We start from the raw sequence: 26034 nt of genomic DNA, 5'->3' as shown, positions 1-26034 counted from the left end.
GGTTCACCCGTGCCCCTGTGCCCTGTCACGGCTGCCATGGCAAAGCCCTGCCATGCCGCTGCTTCATCCCAGCTCAGCGCCTGCGCACAAGCCCTGTGCAAGTACCTGGGCAAGTGTGAAAAACGCCAATCACTTGTTTTTAGAACTTTAAAAGTTTAATAGTAATAAAATTATTATAAAAATAGTAATACAATTAAAGTAACAATAATTTGGACAGTTTGAATTAGGACAATATGAGACAATAGAAACACAGAGCTATGGATGGTCCAGGTACTTTTTTCTGTGCAGCACGAGCCCAGAAAAGGACACACATTAACAGAGGATTAATCCTTAAAAACAATAGCCTGCTGCATATTCTACACTTTATACGTGATGCATAAATTCCATTCAAATACAGGATTCTGTCTAGTCAGTGTCAGCTTCTTCCTCTTAATCCTAAGGGCGTTGTCCTGCCTGAGCGAGGTGGGAAGAAGTTCATTTCTTCTGATAATGGAACAATAAATTCTTTTTCTCTGAAAGATTGAGGTATCCTGTGGCTGCTATCTCAGTGCAAGTCCGTTCTTTAAAAAAAGTAGCCTACATAGCATAGTTTCTTATTTTAACATTTTGTTATAACTTAAAACTATATTTAACACACTACTTAAGGGAATTAATACAAATTAATACAGCATTACTTTCTAACACAACACGCATAATATTCATTTTAATATTTGCGAAAAGCCAATCATAAAATATGCATTTTTCACTGAAGGAGGGCTGAGGAAAAGGCAACAAAGACAGAGCTGAACCCTTATGGCTGGAGCCATGTACTACCCCCGTGCCCAGGTGTGGGCCACACGTGTTGGGAGGAGCTGTGCTGTGTCCAGGATGGCCAGGCAGGCTCTGTGTGTCCTGCTGTGCCCAGGCAGTGACCCCAGGACCTGCCCTGGCTCTGTCACCTGCCCTGCTGGGCAGCCCTGGCCTTTGATCCCCTGGGTCTCACCCCAGCTCTTCCTTCACAAAACCACGGTTCCCATTGGAGGTAACATCAGGGACTGAAAGCAACTGAACTTTTGCTTGGTTTGGGAAATCCTGAGTAATCCTGGTTTTGTTGTTTTGATTTTTTTGTTTTTAAGGCAAACAAAACAAACCTTTGTTTTCATTTATCTGTATGCAGCTTCAGCAATCTACTATATACTTACTGATACATACAGTTTTTCTTTCTTTCTTTCCTTCTTGGACCTTTCCATATTCAGTCATTCTCAGAGCTCTTCTCTGAGGCCATCTCAAATTTTTCAGTATTTTTCAGAGGTGCTAATTTGGAATCGGACGCAGCATTCAACAGTGATCTCACCACTGATGCTGAGAAAACAAAACAAGCCACCAAATAAAGCTCTCCCATCACCTCCTGAGTAATATCTCTTTCTTAATACAGTGGAGTGGGGCTGCCTTGTCTTAGGACAATTATACTGTCTGTCAATATAGCACTTTCTAGTCAGAAGAAAATATTGCCTTCATAATGCTAGGCCTGTTTAATTCCAGAAGAGGGCCCTTAGTGCTAAAACCTTACTTACAGTCTTAGCATACAAAGTCTGTGTCCTTTTTTTAAACACAGACCTGCAAATACTCCCCTCCACCTAATTTCAGGTTTTAATTCCTGACTCACAGTATTACAGGTATCTTGCAGGTATGCCCAGTCTTCTTGAATAGCTTCTTAATTCTGTTCTCCCCTGAGGTGTTAGCAACTACCAGAGACTACCTTCAGTCTGACAGTGCTAATTTTTTTTCATTTTCACAAGTTAAACCACAGTGTAAATCTGAGATGAACACCTTGCAGAAGATAATTTCTGACATTTCTTTTACCAACCAAGCCAGTGATGTTCTCAAGAAGTTGCACATTGTTTTGATGACTAGGTTAAATTTTCATAGCTAATCTAAGATTACAGTGAGCTTGTGGAGTGTATGAATCTTGTAATTTTTTTTCTCCTTTTTTAGTGTGCACTGCCTGGACCTGTGTGATTAAACTTGGCAGCCAGTGTAACTCTTGCTGGGACTAGCACAGGTCAGCCCTTCACTTTCAGACACAGGGTTAGTCTTGAAAAGGATCTGGCTCAGTATAAACAATAGAGAAGAAAAGCAATACTATGTAATACCTAGACTGCCTTCAGAGGTCAAGCTAGAAATATTTCTACTTTGTTCTGAAAAAAAAAAACCCACTCATACTAGTAGGCAGTATTTGGGTATTCACATGATGCACTGGAAAGTGACCCTGTGGGTTTGTGGGTCTCAGACCACTGATAAGGAAGCATTGACCTTAGGAAAAAAGGCTCAATTTTTGGAAGGCCAAAGTCATAAATTACAAGAGTGAGTTTTCTTCTCTGACAGGAAAATCAGCCCCTTCTTCCTTTCAGTTTAGTGGCAAAAAATTTTGCAGGAAGCCCCTTCAGGCAGGATCACAGAATCATTTATGTTGGAAAAGACTTCCAAGATTATTTAGTCCAGCCTTTGATGGATCTCCAGCCTGAAAACTAGATCATGGCACTGAGTGCTACACCCAGTCATTTCTTGAACACCTCCAGGGATGGTGACTCCACTTTTGGGCAGTCTGTTCCAATGTTTGACAACTTTTTCCACATAGAAATTTTTACTGGGAAGAATTCTTTCTGAGAAGAATTTACTTTATATTTCTACAAGAGCCAGAACCCCAAATGTACAGGAGAATTCAAGTGTTTCCTTGCTTGTTAACAGGAATGATCAAACCTTAGTACTGTTAAAAAAACCCCAACAACCCAAAACCAACCAAACAAAAACAGACAGGAAGACAGACAAAGGGGGAAGGTAGTAATAATAATAGTAATGAAAAATCTGTCCTGGCTGGCATGCATCTTCAGGAATTGGAATTTTTTATTTCTCCTCCGGGTAAGAAAGTATACTATGCTATTTTATCTTTGCCATTCTGTTAAGGTCTTTGATAGATGTCATACTTTAAGAAAAATCATCAACAGTGTCAATTATTTATGAATGCTAGAGAAAACTTCATCAAAGAAGACACAGAAGGCAGGCAGTAAGATGAAGAGCATGGAACTCTAATAATTACAGATGGGTTAGTTCTTAGAGATCTTTTTAAAATGACAAATATTTTTCTTGTCAAGTTTAAAAGCATGTCATTTCACAAAGGAGAGGCTAAACCAGCTGACACCAAATTCCTGATATTAAACATAATCTAAAGCAACTTCATTAAAATCTTAATTTAGCAGCACTTGGATTCAGCTTCTTGGTTGCAGTAAAACCCCACACTGATAGAGCTGAGCCACTAGTAGAGCTGACTTATTTTATGGTGTCTTAAAACTGATTTAATCAATCCTTTCAGTCATTTGAGAATAAGACAGCTAATGAGGGTACCATAAAGGGAATCTCCTCCTCATTCCTGTCTTTTAGGTAATGCTTTTTGCTTTACAGAATGGGGGTACCAGCTGTGCTGCAGGTGGCAGATTCAGGGAAATCTTTTATCTCCCTGACCCCTTCCTCCTTCCACACCTCAAGGCCAATAGAGATTTCATCTCTCAGTACTATTAATTTAAGTATTTGCCTGGTTGATCTCTTGCCAGCAGATTGAGCTGGCTTGAAACAACTCTTTTCTTATAAAGAGCTTTTTTCTTCTTCTTCTTTTTCAGTTGGTTCATTTCTCAGAACTGATTTAGGGCCTGCATATCTCAGCCTGCTCAAAGTGGAACAAGCAAATGAAACCCAAACCCAAAGGCAGGGATCTCTGGCTGAGGCAGCAGCTAAAGGTGAAAACAAGCAGCTCTGGGGAGGTGAGGGGGTGTTTGTGTGTGGGTGGTGGCAGTAAAATATTGATTCAGCTCAGCTGTAACCAGAATAGTTCCTCTGACCGTACACACAGTGCTTATCTCCTACTTCATCATATTGCCTGTACGTGGCTTCTTTAATTGAAGTAATATATCTTTTGGGCTGCTTTCCTTGTGTTGATACACAGTGGAAGACTTAAGTGAAGGAGAAGAGAGAGTCAGCTCCTACATTTGTATTCACCTTCCTGATCCAGGGCTGGAAAAATATGGAGGCACGTCTCAGGCAAACATCAAAACAGCTATTATACAAATCTGGGAGAGCATCAAAGTGAAAGCTCTCGTGTGCCCTGATTGATTTCCATTGCAAATACAAAGCTTACTCATTTATTTTCCAGTTTGTGCTCATGATTATTTTAATTTAACATGTTTTTCCGGAGGCAGCCGTCATGTTGATGCCATGGTGCTGTGTCACACAGGCTGTGGCCTAAGACACCCCAGCTGGGGACCTCAGTACCAAGGAAATTTATTCATGCCTCATACAAAATGCATTGTGCAGAAAAGCTTGAGGTGGTATTTTGCAAAACAGCAAAATCTGCTACTCTGGAATGCTACAGATATTATAAGAATCCCATATGGGCTTATCTAGTCTACTTTTTTTTCCTAAAGATGACCAGAATATGCCTTAGTGGCAGATAGAAGTCTCAAGATGCACTTACTGGCATCAAGAGCAGATTGTCTGCAGATCCACATGTATTCAGAGGAGCTGCTGGGTTAGTGAGACCACCACTGTCAGCCAAAGCTGTCAGCTAACTGAAATTTTGTTATAATATCAGTTACAGGTCTGCTGCAGAGCAGCAATTCCACGGAGTTTTGAAGAGGAGGTGTCAGCTGTAATTGTGAAGAGCCATGCAAATCACTCAGGAAGGGAAAAAAACCCCAAAAAACAACCAAACAACAAAACCTGAAATCCCTTAGCTTTATAACCAGTTAATTTAAGTTCAGTTGTGGCTGTTGCAAGCACCTCACAGGTTCTGGGAAATTAGGATTGGAAGGGACTTTAAAAAAAAGTCATAATTGGGAAATTTTCTTAATGGTTATCCAGAACTTACCTTGCTGTAAGTTCAGTAAACTTTTGTCCTGTTTGTCAGGGAACAGTGACAGTGGGGCTGCTCCCAAGGGAGGATGAGCCAGGGGCCAAGGGTAACTCCAGGACAGGCAGTGCCCTCAGCAGCTGGGGTGAGCAGAGCCAGGGGCTTGTGACAGCATCTGCCAGGAGCCCAGACACAGGAGAGGGCAGGAACCAGGGGCAGGGCCATCCAGGGACAGCAGGAATGAGACAGGATTGGAGACAAGGTGATGACATGACCCTAGGATCCACCTGGGAAGCCCTGTTGGAGAACAAGGACAGAGAAGGTCTGAGGGACAGGGAGGGTGGTTCCAGGGAAGTGGTCACAACAATTAAAACCTGTTAGTGCTGACAGTGTCCTGACAGAATTCACAGTGGGTGTGGTGATCTTCTGTATGCTCTTCTGTGAAAGATGAATCTGCTGGTTTTATCTATCCCTCTGAAGGTGCACTCCTATACTCATTGAAAGGAAAAAAGGTTGTGGAAATGCGCATTAAAAAGGTGTATAAAATTATCCTCTTGGTTCTTGTGTTTGATGGTGTTGCATCTCAATACAAGCCTGTGGAAGGATTTTGTTTCTATGTGGTGGTTGTTGTTCTGGATAGGATTTTTGTCTCTTGGCAGGAATGAGAAATAAACTTTTTTTTTTCCCTTGAACCACTTGACTCAAAATTCAGATACATGAACAAGTTTGAAAAGCAGTCCATGAAAATTATTAATAGTTTGAAGAGCTGTTTATTTTATAAAACATTTAGGTTTTTTTCCCAGAAGACATTGCCAAACAATTTGAATCCTTAATATGGGAAAACCAGGAAGAGTTCAACAACATGCACTGCAGTTGGCCACAGTTTCAGTTAAGAAGGTTAAACCCCCAAACCTCTGTCGTCTCCTTCCATTTATGCATCCAACTATTGTAGCACGAGGGTCATCAGTACTGTCTCTGAGCAGGTCATCCTCCATTCCATGACCTGGAATGATTTTGTATTTTGGTTTACATAATAATATAATTTATAAAATTTTGTTTATGTAATGGTTTTATGTTTGCTCAACACTATCAAATGCTTATGTGAAAACCATACCCTGAACTCTGATAATTGCCTCCCATCATCTTCCCAAGCTACAAGTAGTTCAGCTTTTCTTTGAGGCATTATCTATGGAAGATTTCAGAGAAGATAAAAGGGCCCTCTAATGGCTGAAAATGTGGCTAGAGTTATGTTGAACTGAATAGCAAAATAAATAATATATAGCTTTTATATTTTTAAATATATTTCAATTAAATAAAAGGCCCCAGAATTTCCAGTTTCCAGTATCTTGAAATTTCTGTTCCTCATTCCAAATGTACACAAAGCTGTACCTATGCCCACTGAGGGATATTTCACACACATTCTGTGAGTAAAGCAAACACTGAGTTATTTAAGAACAGAGTGTTTGTAGCTGTGTACAGAGAAAATGCACGTACTTGGGAAACAGAACCATTGACAGCGCTAACACTTCACATCCTTGACTATTTCCCACATTTTCTGCTGTATGTTTTATTAAACCAGGAACTTTTGAACCTTTGTCCCTGTAGGGAATTTAATTTAATCAAGGCTCATTCACAGGAGCGAAAGATACTATATCTTGTCTCAAAGTGCAGTCTAATTCTGCCTTGATGCTGCTGCATAATGGATGCATACTTTACACTCACATTCCAGAGTGTATTTTTCAGCTAATATACTGTTCCAGCACTGCAGAAAAATCATCTGAAAATTGAAATATGTGTCAGTCAAATGGTAGAGATTAATAAAAATTGCTGCCTGCATGAAAAACTGAAACTAGGTTTCTAGCAAGAAGATATTTTATTAGCAGAAATAAGAAGTTCTTTTCTGAATTCATTCTCACATGATAAATTAACTTCTCTTACAGTAGAGACATTAAATCATTTGAAGTTACCTTACCACAGTTCTCAACATCTGTGCCCTTGCTGAGCTTCCTTCAGTGCCCAGCAGCAGGAGCACTCAGCTAGCTGGAAATGGAAATGACTTGTTTATATAAAAATAATGAGCCACCTCTGAACTGATTAAATTCCCCCCTGTACACTGCCTGCATTAAGGATTGTCTGAGATTACCTCTTTTGTAAATCCCTCACCTCCTCTACTTTGTATCTCATGAGCTTTAAGACTCATAACATTTTGCAGTGACACTTTTCCAGCCCAGATTCCTTACCTATGCATTTCTTTTTTTATTAGAAAGGATTTATATTTTGCCCAGAGCGCTCATACTGTAGAAGTTTTCTGCATCCGTGTAACTAAGGGGAAAAAGAAGAGGACAGAAAATAAGTTAATTAAATTCATTTTGCCTGCTACAGAAGTTTGGTTTTCATCAGCTGGTGGGGACAGGGAGGAGGAAGCATGGGGATGGATGGAGGGATGGATGGATGGATGGATGGATGGATGGATGGATGGATGGATGGATGGATGGAACAGGACACATTTCCTTCTTTGTTGCCAGAGACTAAACTTTGGAGTCCCTTCCTTTACCAGCAAGTGATCTTAAAACATTGTGATTCTGGTTTCTTTATAATACATTTGAGGAATTGGATGATAGATGATGTGTCTTCAGAAAAACATTCATAAGGCACTCATTTTCTTTACATATTGCAAGCAGTTGATGTACATTATGAGCTAATAATCTGTCAGAATTGCCTGATACATGATTTTTTTTTCTCATTTCATGTACTTTATCTTGGTCAAACTGCATTATTTGTTAATAATACTACTGTACTATGTCAGGACCCTGTTGTATATGAAGACCAGAATGCAATTCAATGAAAAAAAAAAACCAAAAGTAAAAAAGCATTTCTTTTCCCTTAGTATTAAAAAAAGGATAAATGTTTATGAACTGTCAGACTAGCAAGAGGAAGGAGTGAGCTTGAAGCAGGTCAGCATGATTGCCAGGGATCTGATGATTCAGCCCAAAGAGATTTGACTGTCTACAATGCACAAAGCTCATTGTTCTACCTGTTAAAAACCAGAGGAAATTTTCCTGTAACCATAACCTTTATAGGTCTTCTCAGCAGGGAATTCAAATCAAAAGTGTAAGAGCTAGCATGGGAGAATCTTCCATATTGCTCCCAATTCTACCTATAATAGTTGAGAATAATCCAGCTCTGCTTTAGAAGTACATGAAATACAAATGGGGTACCCCAGAAAGCAAGTCCTCCCAGCAGAAAGTATAGAAACACATGTTCAAACCATTCAATATTTTCTGCACTTCACTTGAGTAACTGACCTAGAACTGTCTTAACCAAGAAAGACCAACACATGACTGACCAAAAATGACTTGTGTATAGGCTGCTAGTATTAAGGAAAAAAAGTTTAGTGTGGTCAAAGGGGCAATTCAAATAAAAAGGTGATACATATTACTTAAGGGTTCTTCACTGCTAATAAACTAACCTGTACCACTGTACAATTTTTGCAAATGGAGTGATGTAAAGCGCTATGTAGTTTCAAGAAACGCATTAGTACATGTGAAGTTTTGTGTATTTTTTCCTCATGTATTTTTTCTGAGTTTATGGGTTTATTGGGATAAAAAAAGATTTTTTTCACTCTTGCATACTAGATCAGATTCCTAAAGAATCTGCAAGAGTTAAAGTGAAGAAGGTCATGGCAACAGCCTTCCTGTTTTTGATGAAAAAGTGGACTGCAATAGCAATGATGAGGCACAAGGTGTCCCCATTTGTTAGTTGTCCTGGTTTAAAGCATAGATGTCTGCAAAGGAAGGTGGGAACCTTCCTGGATGGAAAGATGACCCCCTCCCTCCAATGGTTATAACTTTGAAATGACAGGGCTTCCAGGCAAAGATATGGAAAAGGAATAACACTTCTTTACTAGACTATAGATATATATATATGTATGTATGTTACATATATATATATATATATATATATATATATATATATATATATAACAAGACAAACAACAACAACAAAAAAGGCCTTTATTGCAATGTCACACTTCCATACAGAGAAGGCGTTTCAATTTTATTATTACCAAAGTTTACATGTTTATGACCCTGTCAAGTCCCTAAAAAACATCTTTCTTTAAGAGCTGAATTACTGGATTAAGTTTGATTGCTGAAAAAACACAAGAACTAATTCAGCAGCAGCATTTTGATGGCAAACTGAGGTCCATAAAGTATATAAACCAAAAAGATTTCATAAAGGATATAAAGCAAAGATTCCATATTTGAAACTAGTAAGTCTCAGAAGTGGAAAAATACTCCATTAGCAGCTGGTCTCACACATGCTACATAGCCAAAAAGAAAATTAAATACTGTATAAAAATTGTTGAAAAACTCTTCAGTCTAACTCCAATAACTTGCAAAAAGGAACTGTGGCTCAGAGCTGAGCAATACTTCATGCTGTGCATTTATTCATTAGGAAATGAAGCTTTTACATTTCTAACCAGGCTAATTTTGATAGCTACGCTGGTACTGGTAAAATATGAATGTCTTAACTAACTGTATCTTACAGAGATTGTTTTTTATTGAGTTTGAAACTGAAGCAATACATATGAGCCACCATTCTGAAAATATCTATGCAAAGACTTAAAATATCTATTTGTAATTAGTTTCTTTGATACCAGTAGTGCCTTTGCACACTGCTTGTAGAATCAAGGCCTTAACTCACATTCGTGACTTCAGGTACTCTTAAATGGATTAGAAGTCAGTTGAATTAACAGATGAAAATATCTAATAGGGTTTTCCCCACACTTGTGCTTTCTCTTTATTAAAAAAGGTTAAAAAAGCATATTAAGTGATAGTAGTAACCACATTAGTTCTGAAAGTATTGCAGCACTGCATATAGCACAGATGCAAATTGCCACCTTCTGTTCATAGAACTCACTGAAATTCGCCCACTGAAATTCACAACTATCAGAAGCAGCTTTTTACCTGCCTTAAAGTTCCTTGTCAGGAACCCTACACCTCCAACAGAAACACCAGCAGGACAGTACTGCAGTGCATCCATAACACCTGCTTTGCAAGGTGTGTTAGCCAAATGACAGGAACCCAGTTGTGGCACAATTAACTGCTTTATGGGAAACTTTTCCCAGGCAACAGGAGTTTCCTTGCCTCTAAGGGGAGTTGCTTGCAGCCCAGTGGTGGAAGTTTTCTCTCCCCTGATGGGCTGCAATGCAGTCACCCCAGAGACAAAGCTTCCCTCCATTTTCTAAATGGGCTGTCCTCTTAGAAATCCTAATGTCAGTGGTTCTTGTAATAGCGGGGTTCCCCGTGGCAGGAAGGAATGATGAATCTGACCCCATATTCTTAGAAGGCTAATTTATTATTTTTTGATACTAGAATATATTAAAGAATTAATATTAAACTATACTAAAGAATACAGAAAGGATACTTACAAAAAGCTAAAAAGATAATAATGAAAACTCATGACTCCTTCCAGAGTCCCAATGCAGCTTGGCACTGATTGGCCAATGAGTCAAAACACACCAGAAACCAATGAAACAATCACCTGTTGGATAAACAGTCTCCAAATACATTCCAAAGCAGCAAAACACAGCATAAGCAAATGAGATAATATTGTTTTCCTTTTCCTCTTAGGTTTCTAAGCTTCCTAGGAGAAGAATCCTGGGCAAAGAGATTTTTCAGAAAATATGATGGTGACAAGTGGTCTGTGGAATTTGCAGGCAACCCCAACAAGGGAAGAGATGAGAATCTTGACTCCATGTTTCAGAAGGCTGATATTATATTATATTATATTATATTATATTATATTATATTATATTATATTATATTATATTATATTATATTATATTATATTATATTATATTATATTATATTATATTATATTATATTATATTATATTATATTATGAAAATTATATACTAAAACTACACTAAAGAAAGAGAAAGGAGACATCAGAAGGCTAGAAAAGAAAGGAATGAATAATAAAATCTTGTGACTGCTCACAGCCTCAACACAGCTGGCTGTCATTGGTCATCAAGTAAAAACAATTCACATGCTGGGTAAACAATTCTCCAAATCACATTCCAAAGTAGCAAAACATGGAGAAGCTGAAGCTTCCCAGCTTCTCAGAAGAAAAGATCCTAGTGAAAGGATTTTTCAGAAAATATGATGGTGACAAGTGGTCTCTGCCTCCTCACATGGCCAAGCTGCCTCCTGCATGTGGAATGTGTTAAGTGTACAGTGTACAGTAATAGTAATTTTCACCCCATGTCAGAAAATGGATTTATAACATAAAACCCAGACAATGTTGAGGCATAAGTAAAGATTAAATTGGTTCCTCACACATTCTCACTGTCATCATCATCATCATCTTCCTTCTCCACTGGGATAGTCCTTGATGGATCCTCTCCCTCATCTCAGAGAAGAGATCTGGTGGGTGATACAGCTCTGGCTCCAGGCAGCTTTCCACAATGCAGCTCCAGTGGAGCTGGGACAACTTCCCAGGCACCCCCACGGGCTGGGATGGTTCCCCAGCAGGGGCAGCTGACAAAATCTCAGTAATGGAGCAGCTGGGACTCTCTTCCACTCCTGCAATGAGCTCACAAGCCAGCGGTAGGCAGAGCCCATGGCAGTGTTGAAAACTGCTGTGCAGGAGAGGTCCAAGGTGAAGAAGCACCACGGTCCCACCCATGCAAAAACTGCTCCCCACCCTGCCAAGAAACTGCCAAAAACCCCCTGCTTTCCTCCCTCCCCCAGCACCATTCCAAAAGTAAGGCACTCAGCCACATCAATCTCTAGATCACTGTCCATTCACCATCTGCCTGACAACAAATGGGAAGAAAATTCTCTGAGAAAAGGAAAAAAAAGCCTAGCCTCCCAACACCAGTCCAGCACTGAAACTTAGGCCTACATCCCTCCTTCATTCTGAAAATTGATTTTCCCCCTTTCTGTGCCTCAGTCTAGGAGTGCTTGTAGCTGTCATTCCAGGAGGTGGTGGTGAGGGTTACCAATGGATTAAAACAGAGTGCAAGGGAGTGGTTGGGAGTGGTTTCTGGTGCTTCTAGGGCACCAGCAGTCAAAGCTGGGGTAGTGGTTATCTTTCATTGGAGAAAACCATATTAAGAAATTGAGAAAAAGACCTGAAATCAGCTTTGCTGTCTCTCAGTGACTCTGTCTGCTCTGCTTGTATTGCTTTCTGTGATAATGCTGCATTCACAGCTTGCTCACTCTTGTGGAAACCTCTGGCACTGTATAACATGCAGTCCCAAGGCACCAAATGCAGACTTGACTTTATGCTGTAATCTAATTTATCTTCTTTTTAGTGAGCAAGCCTTCAGAGGATCCGTGGGAAAAGCCCTCAAACTCTCTTAGAAGCACAGTGCAATTAGGCTTCAAAAAACTCAAAGTACATTTTCTACAAATTTATTCAAAGCATTTTAGATCCTTTTTTTTTCTTCTCTGCCCCCATAGGTTAGGTGTGCTTTCCATTCCTAATGAAGTATTGAGCTGGGCATAAGCTTAGCATATTAAGGTAATGATGGGGCAATGAAGAATTGCTGGTATTATTCCTGCTTTGAGTGGGGAGATGAGGCCTGCTAGAGTAAAGTTGGTATTTTTGGAAATTCCTGAGACCCAGAAAACTCATGAGCTGAAAACTGAGTGAGAAGCCATGGGAATGGCAGTGTACTTTGTTGCCAGCTAAAATTTACTTGAGAAATCTCATGTAATTTAAGGTAGGTTTCAATTTTCTTATTGGGTGAAATTAGCCCTAATGAGAATTTTCATGACAACCAATGAGACTGAACACAGGTTACTGCCAGAGTCCTGTGTGTCTGCACATACATCCAGAGATGCCATCTGCTAGAATATGAAAAAGAGGAAAAGGGTGCAAAATATTAGGAATACAATTGAAGTAAAATAATGTAAAGATTGTGTTTATAAATTTTTTTGATGTTATAACGTTTTATTTTGATTTTTTTATTTTGTTATTTAATCATCATTGAACTTAGAAGAAAAATTCTGTTTTATACTTATTTTGCATTTTCAGATTTTCCTATTGCCCAGGTGAGCAATTGCATATAGCTGCCATGGAAGGAAATTAAAGGGGAGATAGCACAGGTACAATACTAAAAAGCAAATAGGCAGGAATACTGCTGAAGATTATGTTTCCCAGTACTTCAGCATTTGAGGCAAGGAGGAAAAAAATACTGTGAGAATTAGGTGTTCCTACTCCATTTTTCTAGCCAAACTGTGCCCTCCAACCATGAGAACATCCTCTGTTCTGCAATTCACTCTTAGTTTACTCACAGAGCATTTGGATGTAATGAATAAGGAGAGACATTTTAGTAAGCGTGATTGACGCACACAGACAGATCTTGCTGTCTGCCAAATTCACTTTGTGCCCTGCAACTCAGAAGTGGCCAGAGTTGTGTGGTGCAGAATGAAGTCTCCACATGAGAAATTATCACAGGCACAGGACTGGCAGCTCCAGACAGTCGGAAATCACAGCTCAAGCCTCAGAGCAGTGCCACGGGGCTTTTAAAAGTATGAAACAGACGAATATATTCTGTATTTTTCCATTTACACTCTAGATATGGAGACTTCAACTTCATTTTTTTCTTCCTCTTTTTTATCCTTTGTTTTTTCTTTTTTATTTTTTTTTACCTTCCCCTTTTTCCCCCCTAAATAAAAGCTGACATTTCTTTTGAAACTTTATGGTCTGGCAACTGGTCTCTGCAAATATTTCCAGAAATTGCAGGTCTTGGGATAAATTTGCAAGAGTAGAGTTGTCAATACATTTGGTACAATAAAGGCTGCACCCTGCACAGGAAATTCCCTATCTGGTGTAAGATAGATAAAAGACTGGTAAGAGGAATAGCAGGCTAAGGTGAAATATATCAGAGAAAAATAAGAGAATGTGAAGTGAACTGCTTTGGCTCCTGTTCTTGACACAAGGTTCTGTCTCCTAAACCCTGTAACTCACAGAGGTCTTTCACAGGGGAGAGCCTTTCTCCACCAGATCAGGCTTTTGCCATCTGTCTTGGTCTCTCTTTTCCCCACCTCTGTGCAGTCCAAACAGGAAGGGACAATGTAAGAGCCACTGACACGTTATTAAATGAAAAATGTTCAGGAGAGGTCAGGAACAAAATCTCAGGGCTGTTTATAGTTGCTTGATTGCTGCCTGTGTAGCAAATAAGGCAAGCATACAAAGGTCACCGTGTCTCATCCTATTACATCAGTGCCCTTTCAAAGTACATTGTGTCCCTTCAAGTTGTGTCACATCCAGAGCTGCTTGAGTGCTTCATTGTGATTGATATTCACTGCTAATTTAACTTTCTGCTACTGGTACATTACTTGTGAACCAATTCTTGTTCCTGGAAGCATATTTGCTATTTGTGAGAGTGTTTGAGCAATTTGCCAACGCTTCATTTGATGGTTCATGTTGTTGGGAGAGTCACATAAAACAAGTGGTTCCTTCCCCTTCTTTATCAGATGGCATTTCTTTTTAATAGCAGAAAAAATAAGATTATTAAAGCATGCATGTGTTTGTTATTTCTTAGTACAGCTGTAATCTCCTTAAAACCAAACCAAATCAAATAAACAAGTAAAGAACAAAAGAAAAGGCCCCAGTAAAATGAAAAAGAAGCTTTGCCAAAGAAGCTGACAATGAGCATGAACTTTTAGGTATTAAAATGTTGACTGTACTTTCAGTAAGGACTTGCAAGCCAGAGTATTTTTTGCATTAGAAACCCAGTTAAAAGTTAAATCCTTCAAATGCTACGTTGCAGAGTAAAACTCAGAATTCACCGCTAGAGGACTCTCTTTTCTTGGAAATGATGCTCAGCTCTCACATGAAGACTTTGGGACCCTGTCCTTTGGTCCTTGCTGTCAGAGTGGTTACTTTATAAAATGTGCGAATGAGGTCAATGCTGAGGGACTCGTGTGAAGTCTCAAATGTTCTGTCTTTAGCTTTAAATAGGAAGCAGATTTTTGAAGCAGCATCCAAATCAATTAACCAAGCTGTGAGATTGAACTGAAGTGCATGGAAAATCTCACTCTGTTTTGATGCATGTGTAATATTTTATACATACTGTTGCACTCTACCACATATCTTCACCCTTTTCTATCATTCTGCCCTGGTTTTGACACATTCACACTTAAAAGTTTACCAAACATGATTCTCACCTGTGACCACATTGTTTTATTTTGACTTCAATGCATGTGGGAATTTGTTAGTGCTTTATATAGTTTATTGAAACACCAGGGAAATGAAGTCTTGCTTTTTCTCAGCGTACATTTTCATGTTAACCTGCCCCATTTAATGGGGAAATGCTAATGAAAGGGCTAATGTCCCCCTCAATCTGCCTGTTCCTGGCTGCGTGTCCCCTCTTCCTTTCCTCCAGCAGGTGTAATGACTGTGTGGCTGCAAGGTGAGCTGAATCAATCACCTGGCTCGCCGCGAACAAAACCCTGTGCAGCTGGTGCTGTGTTCTCTGCCAGGGAGCTGGGGGGACCATGGGGCTGGCTGGGAGGGCAGGCAGGATCAGGACATGCTGTCAGCTGCAGATTAGGTGCAACATGATATGGCAGGTTTTCAGGCCACTAAAAATGTCACGCAAACAGCACTTTGGTTTTTTATTTGTTTTGTTCCTGAAACTGGAGTTAGGTCACATCCAGACTCCTGATCTGCAGTGTTGGATTCATGCACTTTCCTGGAGTTCACTGGGTTCACAGCTGTTTGGTTTTATGCAGCTACAGAACAGGTGGCCTGAGAGAATTAGACCAATAAAAGATGTGTTAGCAAACTTAGGTTTGCATTTTTTTTTTTTTTTATTCCTCCTCATGGACATTATAGTCACATGGCTGCTCCCTATGACACTAAAAACAATTGTACTCAAGGGGTGCGGTCACTGAAAATTATGGAGACAATATATTGTGAATCCATCAGTTTGTGCAAACACTTTCTAAATAGCACAGACTCAATTGAGCTACATCTACTGTATATATTCGAGTTATAACATATTCTTACATCTCTGGTAGATTTATGTTAAAACCACATCCTGTCACAATAACATGGATTAGAGTCACAAACACAGTGCGATGTGTGTTGCCTGTTGTTTTGCCTGTGTCTAACAGATTTTTTTACCATGTCCTAACTGTAATTATTGAGAAAAGAATGTTAATTATTGCAATAAAACATATGAAATAGAAACAGCAAAATGATGATTTAACATTCAGTATATTTTTTGTCTTTCAAGGGTGATATTTTATATTTGTACACAACAATTTTACAGATGTTTGTTCTTTCAGTGGCATAAAAATATGTAAATTATTTACTGCTAAATATGATTTTCTGGCTTTTTTCCTTGTAATTGCTTTTGAAAAATACTGATAAAAAGCAAAGAGATCTTCAAAAGGCAGACTTAAGCTTAGAGAAAACAAACTATTACCCAGACCTTACAATAGTAATTAAGTAACTCGCCTTTCTTCTTCATGAACTTAAGAAGAAAGTATCTTTCATTGTTAAAAGGCAAGGCAGATCACCTTAGTGTTACTTACTTGATGCTGGATGACATGGAAAGGGATTCTCCTATGTATAAATTCCAGGAAGTCACAGAATAAAAGAGTGCACATTTCCAGAGAGCAGCACAGTCCAGTTGCAAGGCTCCTTGAGTTTGATTCAAACCTAAGAACTAAACTCTGTTATCTGCCTACTTGCATATGATCAAATATAATTTTAGCTGGATATAGCCAAAGTTCCTAAGAGTTAATTTAAGGCAGAAATATTCAGAAGAAATTAATATAAAACAAAGAAAACAGACACAATAAGCCATTCAGTGTTGTCAAAATACAGTTTTATACTAGCTAGTGAGCATGTATGTAGTATTACAGAGTCTTCTCAGGCACTGTCTGCCAAGCATGGATGATAATTTTATTATGGAATAAAAACCAAATGGTTCAGGAAGTACAAAGAAATTACTGAAGTCAGAAGAGCAGGAAGAACTATCAGTGGTTTAAGAAGGACCTAAAAAACTAGATATAGTCACAAAAAATATAAGGAGAGTTTAATGCCAGTATTTTGGAATAAAGTACATATTTTCCTAGACAAACTGATAAAGTCGAATAAAATGGAGATGCTTTTAGACTTGTCATCTTTTAAGGTCAAATCCAAAAGCATAATTCCCAGAATATTATCTGACTTAGTTAATGTTGCATCCTCTCCCTTTCCTCACTTGTATCCTTAGATCATGGTTTTAACCAAAATGGCAAATGTTATACAGTAGAACAAAGATGTCTTCTACAGTGATAGGTATCAGAATGAAAATGAGACTACACAGTCTTGCAGAAAATAGTTCAGTCATGGAGACTTCAATTCATTATCTGTGATTCCTTTCCTCTTCTTGCAAAAAAGGCATCTTTATTTCTGCCAGGCTCATGCATAGGTGGCAGATGAAGTCCTTTGCTGATCATAAGTGGAAAGATCCTGTTTTCTAGGTGAAAATGTCACATCCTCATTTTCCTCTGGAAGCAAAGGTCAGTGTCTAGTCTCACCTGCCTTAAGGTGTACAAAAGTTAAACCAAAACCAGGGGAGAAGCACAATTATGTCATCTAACAGTAGTTACCCACACAGGCTCAGCTTGCTGCTGTTGGTGTTGACCACTGGTGATATTTTGGGCGTCAGATTCAAAATCTTGGTCTTACGCCAATATACCAGGACTGTAGTTGGCACTTTTGGGTCTGTGGCACAGGGGTGTTCAGATCAAGGCTTTCCACAAGAATCCACCAACCCTGTAGAGTCAAATACCCCAGAGACTGAACCTTCATACCCTTTCAAGATATGAACCATCATATCCTTTCATAACATTCTGCTCCAAGTACATTTTTTGACCACTGCCCCTGCTCCATATAAATTTACAACAACATATACACTAATAAAGACTTTAAAAGCCATCCTCCTTCCCTTTCTTGAAGGGAAAAAACTCCCTTTAGCAAAGGTTTTTCTCTGCACAGGTTCTCTCCCTGGGGGCAGGAGGAGAGGAGAAGGATGTGCCAGAAGTTGGGTGCTGTGGCTGCTGCAGTATCAGAAAGCTCTCGGGCTCTCTGGTGATGAGTGTGGAGGAGAGGAGGTGCATCCATGGTGTGCCAGGAGCACAGTCAGAGTGACAAGTGGGCTCAGCTCGTTTGCTGCACCTCGCTGAAGCCTCTTGTCCCCTGGCCAAGCCACACCATTTGTCCTGGCTGGCTGTTGGCAGTGGGACGGGGAAGCACACGGGGTGAGCGCTCTTTCACAGAATGTGCACTCTGTCTTGTGTGTCCAGAGCACTCAAGGGATTAAACAATAGGAATCACAGGCAGAATTAGCATTTTAATGGGGAACAATGAGTTTGAAAATTCCCATAATTTGCCCTTTGAGCACCATCTAAAAAAACGGCAGGCACATGGGGAAGGAGACAGAGACGGAGAATGTGCTCTGCCCAGACTTACGAGAAATCCCGGCTGTGTTTTAATGAGGGATGGGCTGAAGAAAGTCAATGCAGCTGACCTTGCTGGAGACACATTTTCCTCACGCTAAATCCTGACATTTCAGACCTGCTTTCACACATTCCATGAATAGATGTCATTACTCATTATCACATTTATCGCTACAAGTCTAAAACAATGAGGTGTCACCAAGGGGAAGGATTAAAATAGGCTCTAAAATCCCCCCTTCCACACACCTTCCCAAGAAGTACCTGGCCTAGGTCATCATATGGCCATGTGTTCTAAGAAGGGAAACAGAAGCCAGGCTTCTGATCTGAAAAGCTGCTCCTCAGATGTTATTTTGCTAAATCCACAACTTTTCATTATCCTGTTCCTTTCCAGACTAACAGAAGACATTGAAAACAGCTTGGAGTGATAATGACCAGTTCTATCCTCTACTGGAGGTTTATTCTCTCCTTCACTGCAGGTAGCATCTAGTACACAGTGCTGATCTTTCCTACTTTTTGAGGTTTTCATCAGTGGCAATAAAGTACATTACAAAGAATAACTTGACCATCAAATTCTGAACCTACTTGGGGCAAATTGTGATGGGATAGTGAGGGCAAAGAGAAAATGACCCAGTTACTGAAGTGCAAAGAGGGTGAATACTTGTAATGCAAAACTAGAGAGGCTGAAATTATCTCCTTACATAAGTCACTCACAAAGCCTGAAGACAGTCCAGACACCTTCTTTCCAAGCAGAGGTGATGATTGGAGCAGATCAAAGGAGTCCTGTCCCATGTGTAACCTTCCTCTGCTCTGCCAGAATGGCTCTATCCATTGCCCCACGAGCATCCAGATGCTGGAAAATAAGTTTTGAAATAAGCTCTTTTTTTCCCCTCTCTTTTACTGTGGGTTTTTTTTTTTTTTTTTTTGGGTTCAGTTTAGGTTGGCTTTTTAAGCCCTCTCAGTTCTTAAGGTGTTTCCCAACATGAACAGATGCAGAGTGGTGCCAGCATACAGGGAGGAGGAAAATAAACAAGCAGGAACTAAGACCAAAAAAAGGTGGTTAAGAAAATACAGGGAGATATTGCTGTTCACATAGCTCAAGTTGTGACTGCTAAACATGTTCTAAAATCCTAAATCCTGTGATAAATGCTGTGCACTAAGAATGGGAATCGTACCTTAAGAAGAGTTTTGATAATTTTCTCTATTTTTAATAGAAAGAAAACTGGCCTCTCACAAATAGTAAATCCTGCTATTTGAAAATGAACTTTAAAAAATGCATCAGTTAATAGAATTCTCTGTCATTTAGCCAAATGCAAACTCAGGTGAATAAGATTGCCAATTATCAGTACAATTTTGAAAGAAAGGTATTCAGAACTAATTGTATGCTTCACTTGGAAAGGCAGTCTATCAATTTATGTTTGCAGTGCTATTGTCTATCCAACTGACAGTATTATGGCTTCTGTTTTTTATGAATTTTTCTCATTTGAAAGAAATCAAAGCCTTAATAAATGAAAATCCAGCCTCTCCAAACAAATTCTGTCAGTTTTTGCTGCCACTCCATCATGGCCAACAGAACAGTCAGGAGGAACTGGTAAACTTAATTTTGTTGACAATGGTTGGAAAATTGGTAGTTCTGTACACATGTATAATCATAGAACAGCCTGGGTTAGAAGGGACCTTAAAGGTCATCTTGTCCCCACCTCTGTGCTGTGGGCTGGGACAATTTCCACCAGAGCAGGGTGCTCAGAGCCCCATCCAGCCTTCCCTGATATCGGTGGGGAAATTGCTTCTCATTTATTTTGGGGATGCAAGGAGCCTGATCATACATCAGAGTGAGAGAAGAGAGAATAAGAAGAGGGAGAGAGAGAGAATAACCTTGCCTTTGCCCATGTACTCCTCAAGTGCAAGCCTAAAATCCACAGAGCACTGACGGATCTATTTTGCTTCCTCTCGCAGTTTCATTACTCAAGTGATAAAGTGCTGTCTGCCATACTGACAGCAGAAGAGGACCTAAAACAGGTCTTGTGATAGAGCCTGGGATGCAGAAAGCTTTCTGTGAGAATGGATAATGCCCACACACATGCAGAATAGCCTCTTCACCTCTGTATTATTTTACATCATAAAATGTCAAATGCAGATGCCACTGTGAAGACCAAACAAAAAGAGACATTGCCTGATTTTGCAAACAGTTTGATTTCCATGCACTGATCAGAGATTTCTAGATTTAAAAGGCCAGAGGGACCATCATCTAACCTCTTGTATCGCTCTGTCTAACCTCTTGTATCACACAGGCCAGAGACTCCCACCCATTAATTTCTGCCCCAAGACCACAACCCGTGTTTGTGTGAACATAATTCTTGTAGAGACAGATTTTCTTTTCAGTACCCAGGCCCATGACTCCAAGTAAAAGAGAATTGAGAAAATTTGTGCAAATGCTCTGTCTCCTGTTCTTTTTTAAAGCCCAGAAAACAAATAAACAAAAACTTTTGAATGTTTTTGCCATCTTCTCTGACAAATCAAGTTCTGCACTGTCTGTCAGCAGTTAAAAGCACAGCAGTACTTGTGTCACCAATACCCACCTAACCCTTGATCTCTGCCAATGAATGTGCCAGGTTTGGTGGCAGGTTCTGGAATACAGAGAGTTTGCAGCTCCAAACTGGACAGACAAGTTAATTCCCTTCACATGGTCCACTGAACAGCCATCAGGTGGTGATAAATTTCAGCTGCTGTTCACCTGCACTGGGTTTGCTTTTGTAATTGTAACTGAAATATTGTAATGTTCTACTCTGAGCTTTACTATTGGTACTTGAGAGCAATTCATTTCCCTCTTTTAAATTGTAATCAGAATTTACCATGCAATGTATTTGATAAAATAGAATGCATCTGTAATTTAACATAAGACATGGTATACTTATGCTATTTCACAGAAGTGTCAAGAATAGATAGCCCAAGTTTAAAAGTTTAAAATCAAAACTGCACAGAATCTGCCATGGTAAAGACCTTGTGGTATAATATCCAAAATAACTCCAAAGAAAACTCATATCACTACACTTTGCTACCTTGCTTGCATTTCCTGTAAATTAATCTTTACTTTCCAACTGTTAATCTCTGGAACTGCAATGTACAATATAAATGGGACCTTTTAAAAATAGCACAGTAATATAATGAATTAAAATGACAGTAAAGAAAAAAAAAAAACTTACCATTGTGCCAGAAATCAGTTCAATATGCTGGCTTCGTCTTTTTTAAATGAAATTGAATTGATGAAGTTAAATGCAGTTCTTGCACAGAAAAAAAAATGTGTATGATAAATATTTATGTGGTGAGCACTTGAGAAGTAACATATATTCACCATATATCTGTATTATCCAATCTTGGGGTATCTTTATTATTTTTATTAAGGATACAATCAAGCATAAGATTGTAGTGAATGAACAGTAGAAAAATTGTGTCCTATATAAAGCCATATTTATGATAACAGTTTGGTACTACCCCTTGTGTGGAAGTTTGCTTCATTTTCAAAGATGTGACTTAATTAGAAATAGAAATGATCTGCAGAGTTGTTATCTTTGCTGATCTTTTTTTTGTGTGTGTATTTTACACAAAACATGTACCACAGCCATTCATTTGCACATGGGAGAATTCTAACAAGTGGGTTTTTTCCTTATATTTTCAGACCTCTGCTACTCAACTCTCAGCCCAGAAATTCATCTGAAGGCTTCTCTCAAGGGCAGCATTTCCAATGCTTCTTTAAGCTGTCTATGTATGGTCTGCTGCTTCCTTTCGAGCTTTCCTTCACTAAAATATTACTCAGCAAAACCCTCCTCACCACTGCTGCTTTTGTTTTGAGGAGCAACAGGCCATTGTATTCTGCTCAAATATTTTCTTATGCAGCATTTATTTCCATGCTGGAAGGCAAAGATTTATTTTAAGCCATGTTTTTCAGTGTTACACCTGAACATTTTCATTGAAGCATGAGAGACTCTATATTTTTAACCTTTGCACACCACTTTTATATTTAGCTCATGGAAGGCACTAGAGAAAAGATAAATGAGAAGGCTCTAGAAAACATGGCAGAGAACAAATATCACATAAGAATATAACACAGCACTTTTTTCCATGCCTACCAATGGCTTCATTTTCCCAATTAATTGTTATCTGGACATTAGCAAAAAGATAATTGCTCAGTATCACCTAATACCAATGTTCACATACGTGAGCATTGATGTTAGGATGTGAGCCCTAACAAATCCTAAGGATTTCTTGTCAGGTCACAGAGGCTTTGACTATGGGTGATGTTTATATTCCTAGATGGGTTTCTTTGTTATTGGAATTCTCCATGGGATTTTGTTTCATTCACATCACAACTGTCCAACCCAGGTGCAGATGTTGCAGTTGGGCTCTGACTCTGCAGTAGTTCAAGTCCACAAATTTTGACAGAATCAGGGAATAGTTCCCAGGGGGAAAAAAAAGTGGGAGTGTTGTCATTATTTATAAGGGTTCCATATTGCTAGAGTTTCATACCTGCTTGATGTTTTCTGTAGGCAGCTCCTCTAGGCATTGACTCCTCCTCGTACTCACAGCAGCCAACTGACTCCAGTTCTCCTCAACCAACCACTCCACTCTTTTATAACACTCTGCCTATTGGCCACAGGTGTGGCCTGTTAACATCAGGCCTGCTCCTAATCTTTAGTAATTGGCTCAGCTGCAACTCTTTTGGGGGTAAGATTACTTTCTGTACTACCTTTATTTACCTATGTTCTATCCCCCTACATGGGAGGGCCTTTCTCTTGTGAATGGGTTCAGAGACCTAACTGTGGTGGACTGGGGAAAACTGTTCCTAGTAATTAGGGAGATGCTGTAAATTGCTGTCCAAAGACAGTGTTAATTACCTCAATCAACTAAAATTGAGTCTGCAATCTTCCATACTTGCAAAGGTCTCATTTTGGATCACTGGCACAGTAGTAACTAAATAACTGCTTCTCCTAAAAGTCAATGTTGGATGGAATTAATTTGAATTTAACTTCCTAAATACTGATTATCTATTTTATACCTGGTCTCAGCAGAAGAGAAAGCTTCCTCAGCAAGGATTTGCTGTAGTGCCTTTAACACTCCCCAATAGCTGAGATGATTCCAGTCTAGATTCCTAAACACAGGACAACAAGTTGTACCTCAGTGTTGGTGCGTATTTCCACGGCAGTCACCAACTTGGTCAGGTACCACAAGCAGCCTGCCAGTGGTCTACATGTGGTGCACATTCCTGATGTGCTCAATTGGGACATTAAATTTTGCTTACCTTGGATTTGAGACTTTGCACAGGAGCTTGGTGGCTTGCACTGCTCCTGTTGGTGGCAATGGCGGGGATTGATTCTGCAATCCATATTGATCTGAGCACATGGCTTTTGGTTTTCATTGCTACTTGCTTTATCTGAGGTATCAACTAGCTTAGGAATATCAGGCAGCTGTAGGTAAAAGCTAGGAGGAAAACTTTGTATTTGTTACTCTGCTCCTACTGCTTCATGACTGATTGTAATTTTGCTGATATTTTTGGGTTAAATTTTTAGTACTATTAAAATGCTTCATCTGCCAGAAGGCTTTTCTCCATGTTCTTGCAACAGCTCTGAAGTTACTTGTTTGTAATAATAAGAATTGGTAAAAGAAGGAGGGCAGCAGGCATCAGGGCTGATATGGGAAGTGTCAGTCAGCTTTTGGATCATCATTTGCTACGACAGCAGTGGGAAGGAAGAAGAATGGCGGTCACAAATTTATTTTAATGTGTCCTGCAACCTTGTGATTGATTAGAGGAAAAACAGATTGTTTCATCCTTTTTCCACAATTGGATTTTCTGGTTAAATCCAGAACTGTCAAAGTGCAATAAAACACTCTCATGAAAGCAGTAATCTCCCTAAATCTTCAAATTTCCCCCACCCCGCCTCCCCACCTCATTTCATACACAAACACAGAGCAAAATGATGCATAAAAGCAGCAGAACTGATTACCATCAGCAGAGTTTCCTTTTTAATGTATTAGACCTTTAATCTTTCCTTAAGTATCAGCCATTAAAATTATTAAACTACTTCCCCTCCTTCTGCCAATGTATATTTTTTGAATGAATTGACCGAGGTATTTAAAAAATGTTACTGCATTTTTTTTCCACGGCTCTCCTGGTGTGGTTTGTAGTGTAAATTTTGCATTGTTTAATGAAGGCATTTCACTGCTTTCTGCAGAGCCAGTGGCTCCTGCAAGCTGCTGGAAGCTGGAACTGCTTCTCCCCTCAGCTCTTACCAGGATGCCCGGGGCTCAGGGAGGCTCCCTGGTCAGCAGTGAGCAGGCAGAAAGGTTGATTTCTCTGCTGGAATCTGCTGGGAGTGGGTGTGTAGGTGTCTGAGAGCTACCTTTTACTTCTCCTTAGGCTCATGAATTGAATGAACGTTGGTCTGAAGATTGTCCACTACCAGTCGGTTAACTACTGGCTAAATAAACATTATGACAGGAAATAATGTCATTATTTACCCACGTCCAAAAGCACTGCAGGCTCCATAGGGGTGGGAGCAAACAGCAGCAGGTTAGACAGGGAATTTTCTCTGCAGGGTAACTAAAATAACTGGCAAAGATATTCCAAAGTGTCAGGGGGTTTCAGGAGACCCTTCTGACACGTCTCGGGGAGCCACTGGGTTTTCAGAAGGGTGGAGGACTTTCTTTTTGAAGTCTCTCCACACTCTTTCTAAAGGAAAGGAGCTATACCAAATAATTTCTATCTTTTGAAAATACTGATCACTGATAGACTTAATACTATTGATCCCAAATTAAGTGTTACCTTGTATATATGAGAGGTTGGTATTCTCACACTAGGCTTTAGAACAAATGACAAGCCTTTCTGCCGCTCTTGATTTAGTATAAATCTAGTCTGACAGAAATTAATAATGCATTCTTGAAATATGAATCATGGAAAATGAGCAAGATAAGTTATTTTACTAAATAAGCCACACACTGACCACAATGACTTCTGCTCTACACCGTCTGCTCTCCCTGGAGAGCGGTGACTAAGAACTGGGTGCTGTGGGAAAAATGTTTGGGTGTAGCAGCTGAGTTTCTGGATGTTGTGAGCTGATCTTGTGAACACTTCAGCAAATGAGTAACAACCCACATTGGAGCAGTCCCACTGAACAGAAGCCACTTCTTCCTTATGTGTTTGCAAATAAGTGCTCAGCTTTCTCTACAAACAAAATGTAGTCATTTACTTCACATTTCTGACTGCCAGTTTAACTCTCATTTCACTCAAAACAAGTAATGCTCTTATTTAAACAGGAGCTGAGTGCCACAGGAGCAGGCTGACAAGGAGCCAGCCCAGCTAGCAGTGTCTGAGTTTCAATAAGAACACATGGAAAGTTGCATCGGTCATTTATTTTGAGCAAGTTCGCCAACTTGGCCCGTCTTTCTGAATAGTTCACTTGTTTGGTACAAGTAATGAAAGACATTCCACTTATCTTAATTGCTTTACTCGTGTCTTCCACATTCCTGTAATGGTTCCTGATTGTTCAGCCTTAGAAATTAAATGTATTGTCTGCTATTATTTCCACAGTTACCCAGTATGAGCAGTTAGGTAGTACCACTGATGGATAGATGCTTGCCTTTCACTTTTAAAAGTCTGAAATTCAGTTTTTCCATTAGATTAAAAGTACAAGC

The 26034-nt window shown here is 39.5% G+C and overlaps 1 long non-coding RNA gene across 2 annotated transcripts; it reads right to left on the bottom strand.

Annotated features, from left to right (window-relative positions):
- Window positions 1-16443: 16443 nt before the first annotated feature.
- On the bottom strand, window positions 16444-22941 carry LOC131554745 (uncharacterized). Of its 2 annotated transcripts, none has more exons than XR_009274417.1 (3): window positions 22873-22941; window positions 19050-19201; window positions 16444-17668 (listed from the first exon to the last, which is right to left on the bottom strand). It is a non-coding gene; the product is annotated as an uncharacterized LOC131554745 (long non-coding RNA). The 2 variants fall into 2 exon arrangements; XR_009274418.1 differs by having other exon boundaries at window positions 19063-19201; window positions 22873-22921.
- Between the last annotated feature and the right edge of the window lie 3093 nt (window positions 22942-26034).

Source organism: Ammospiza caudacuta, chromosome 2 (genome assembly GCF_027887145.1).
Source record: "Ammospiza caudacuta isolate bAmmCau1 chromosome 2, bAmmCau1.pri, whole genome shotgun sequence".
Classification (NCBI taxonomy): Eukaryota; Metazoa; Chordata; class Aves; order Passeriformes; family Passerellidae; genus Ammospiza; species Ammospiza caudacuta.
This window is presented reverse-complemented; position numbering and strand designations above follow the sequence as displayed.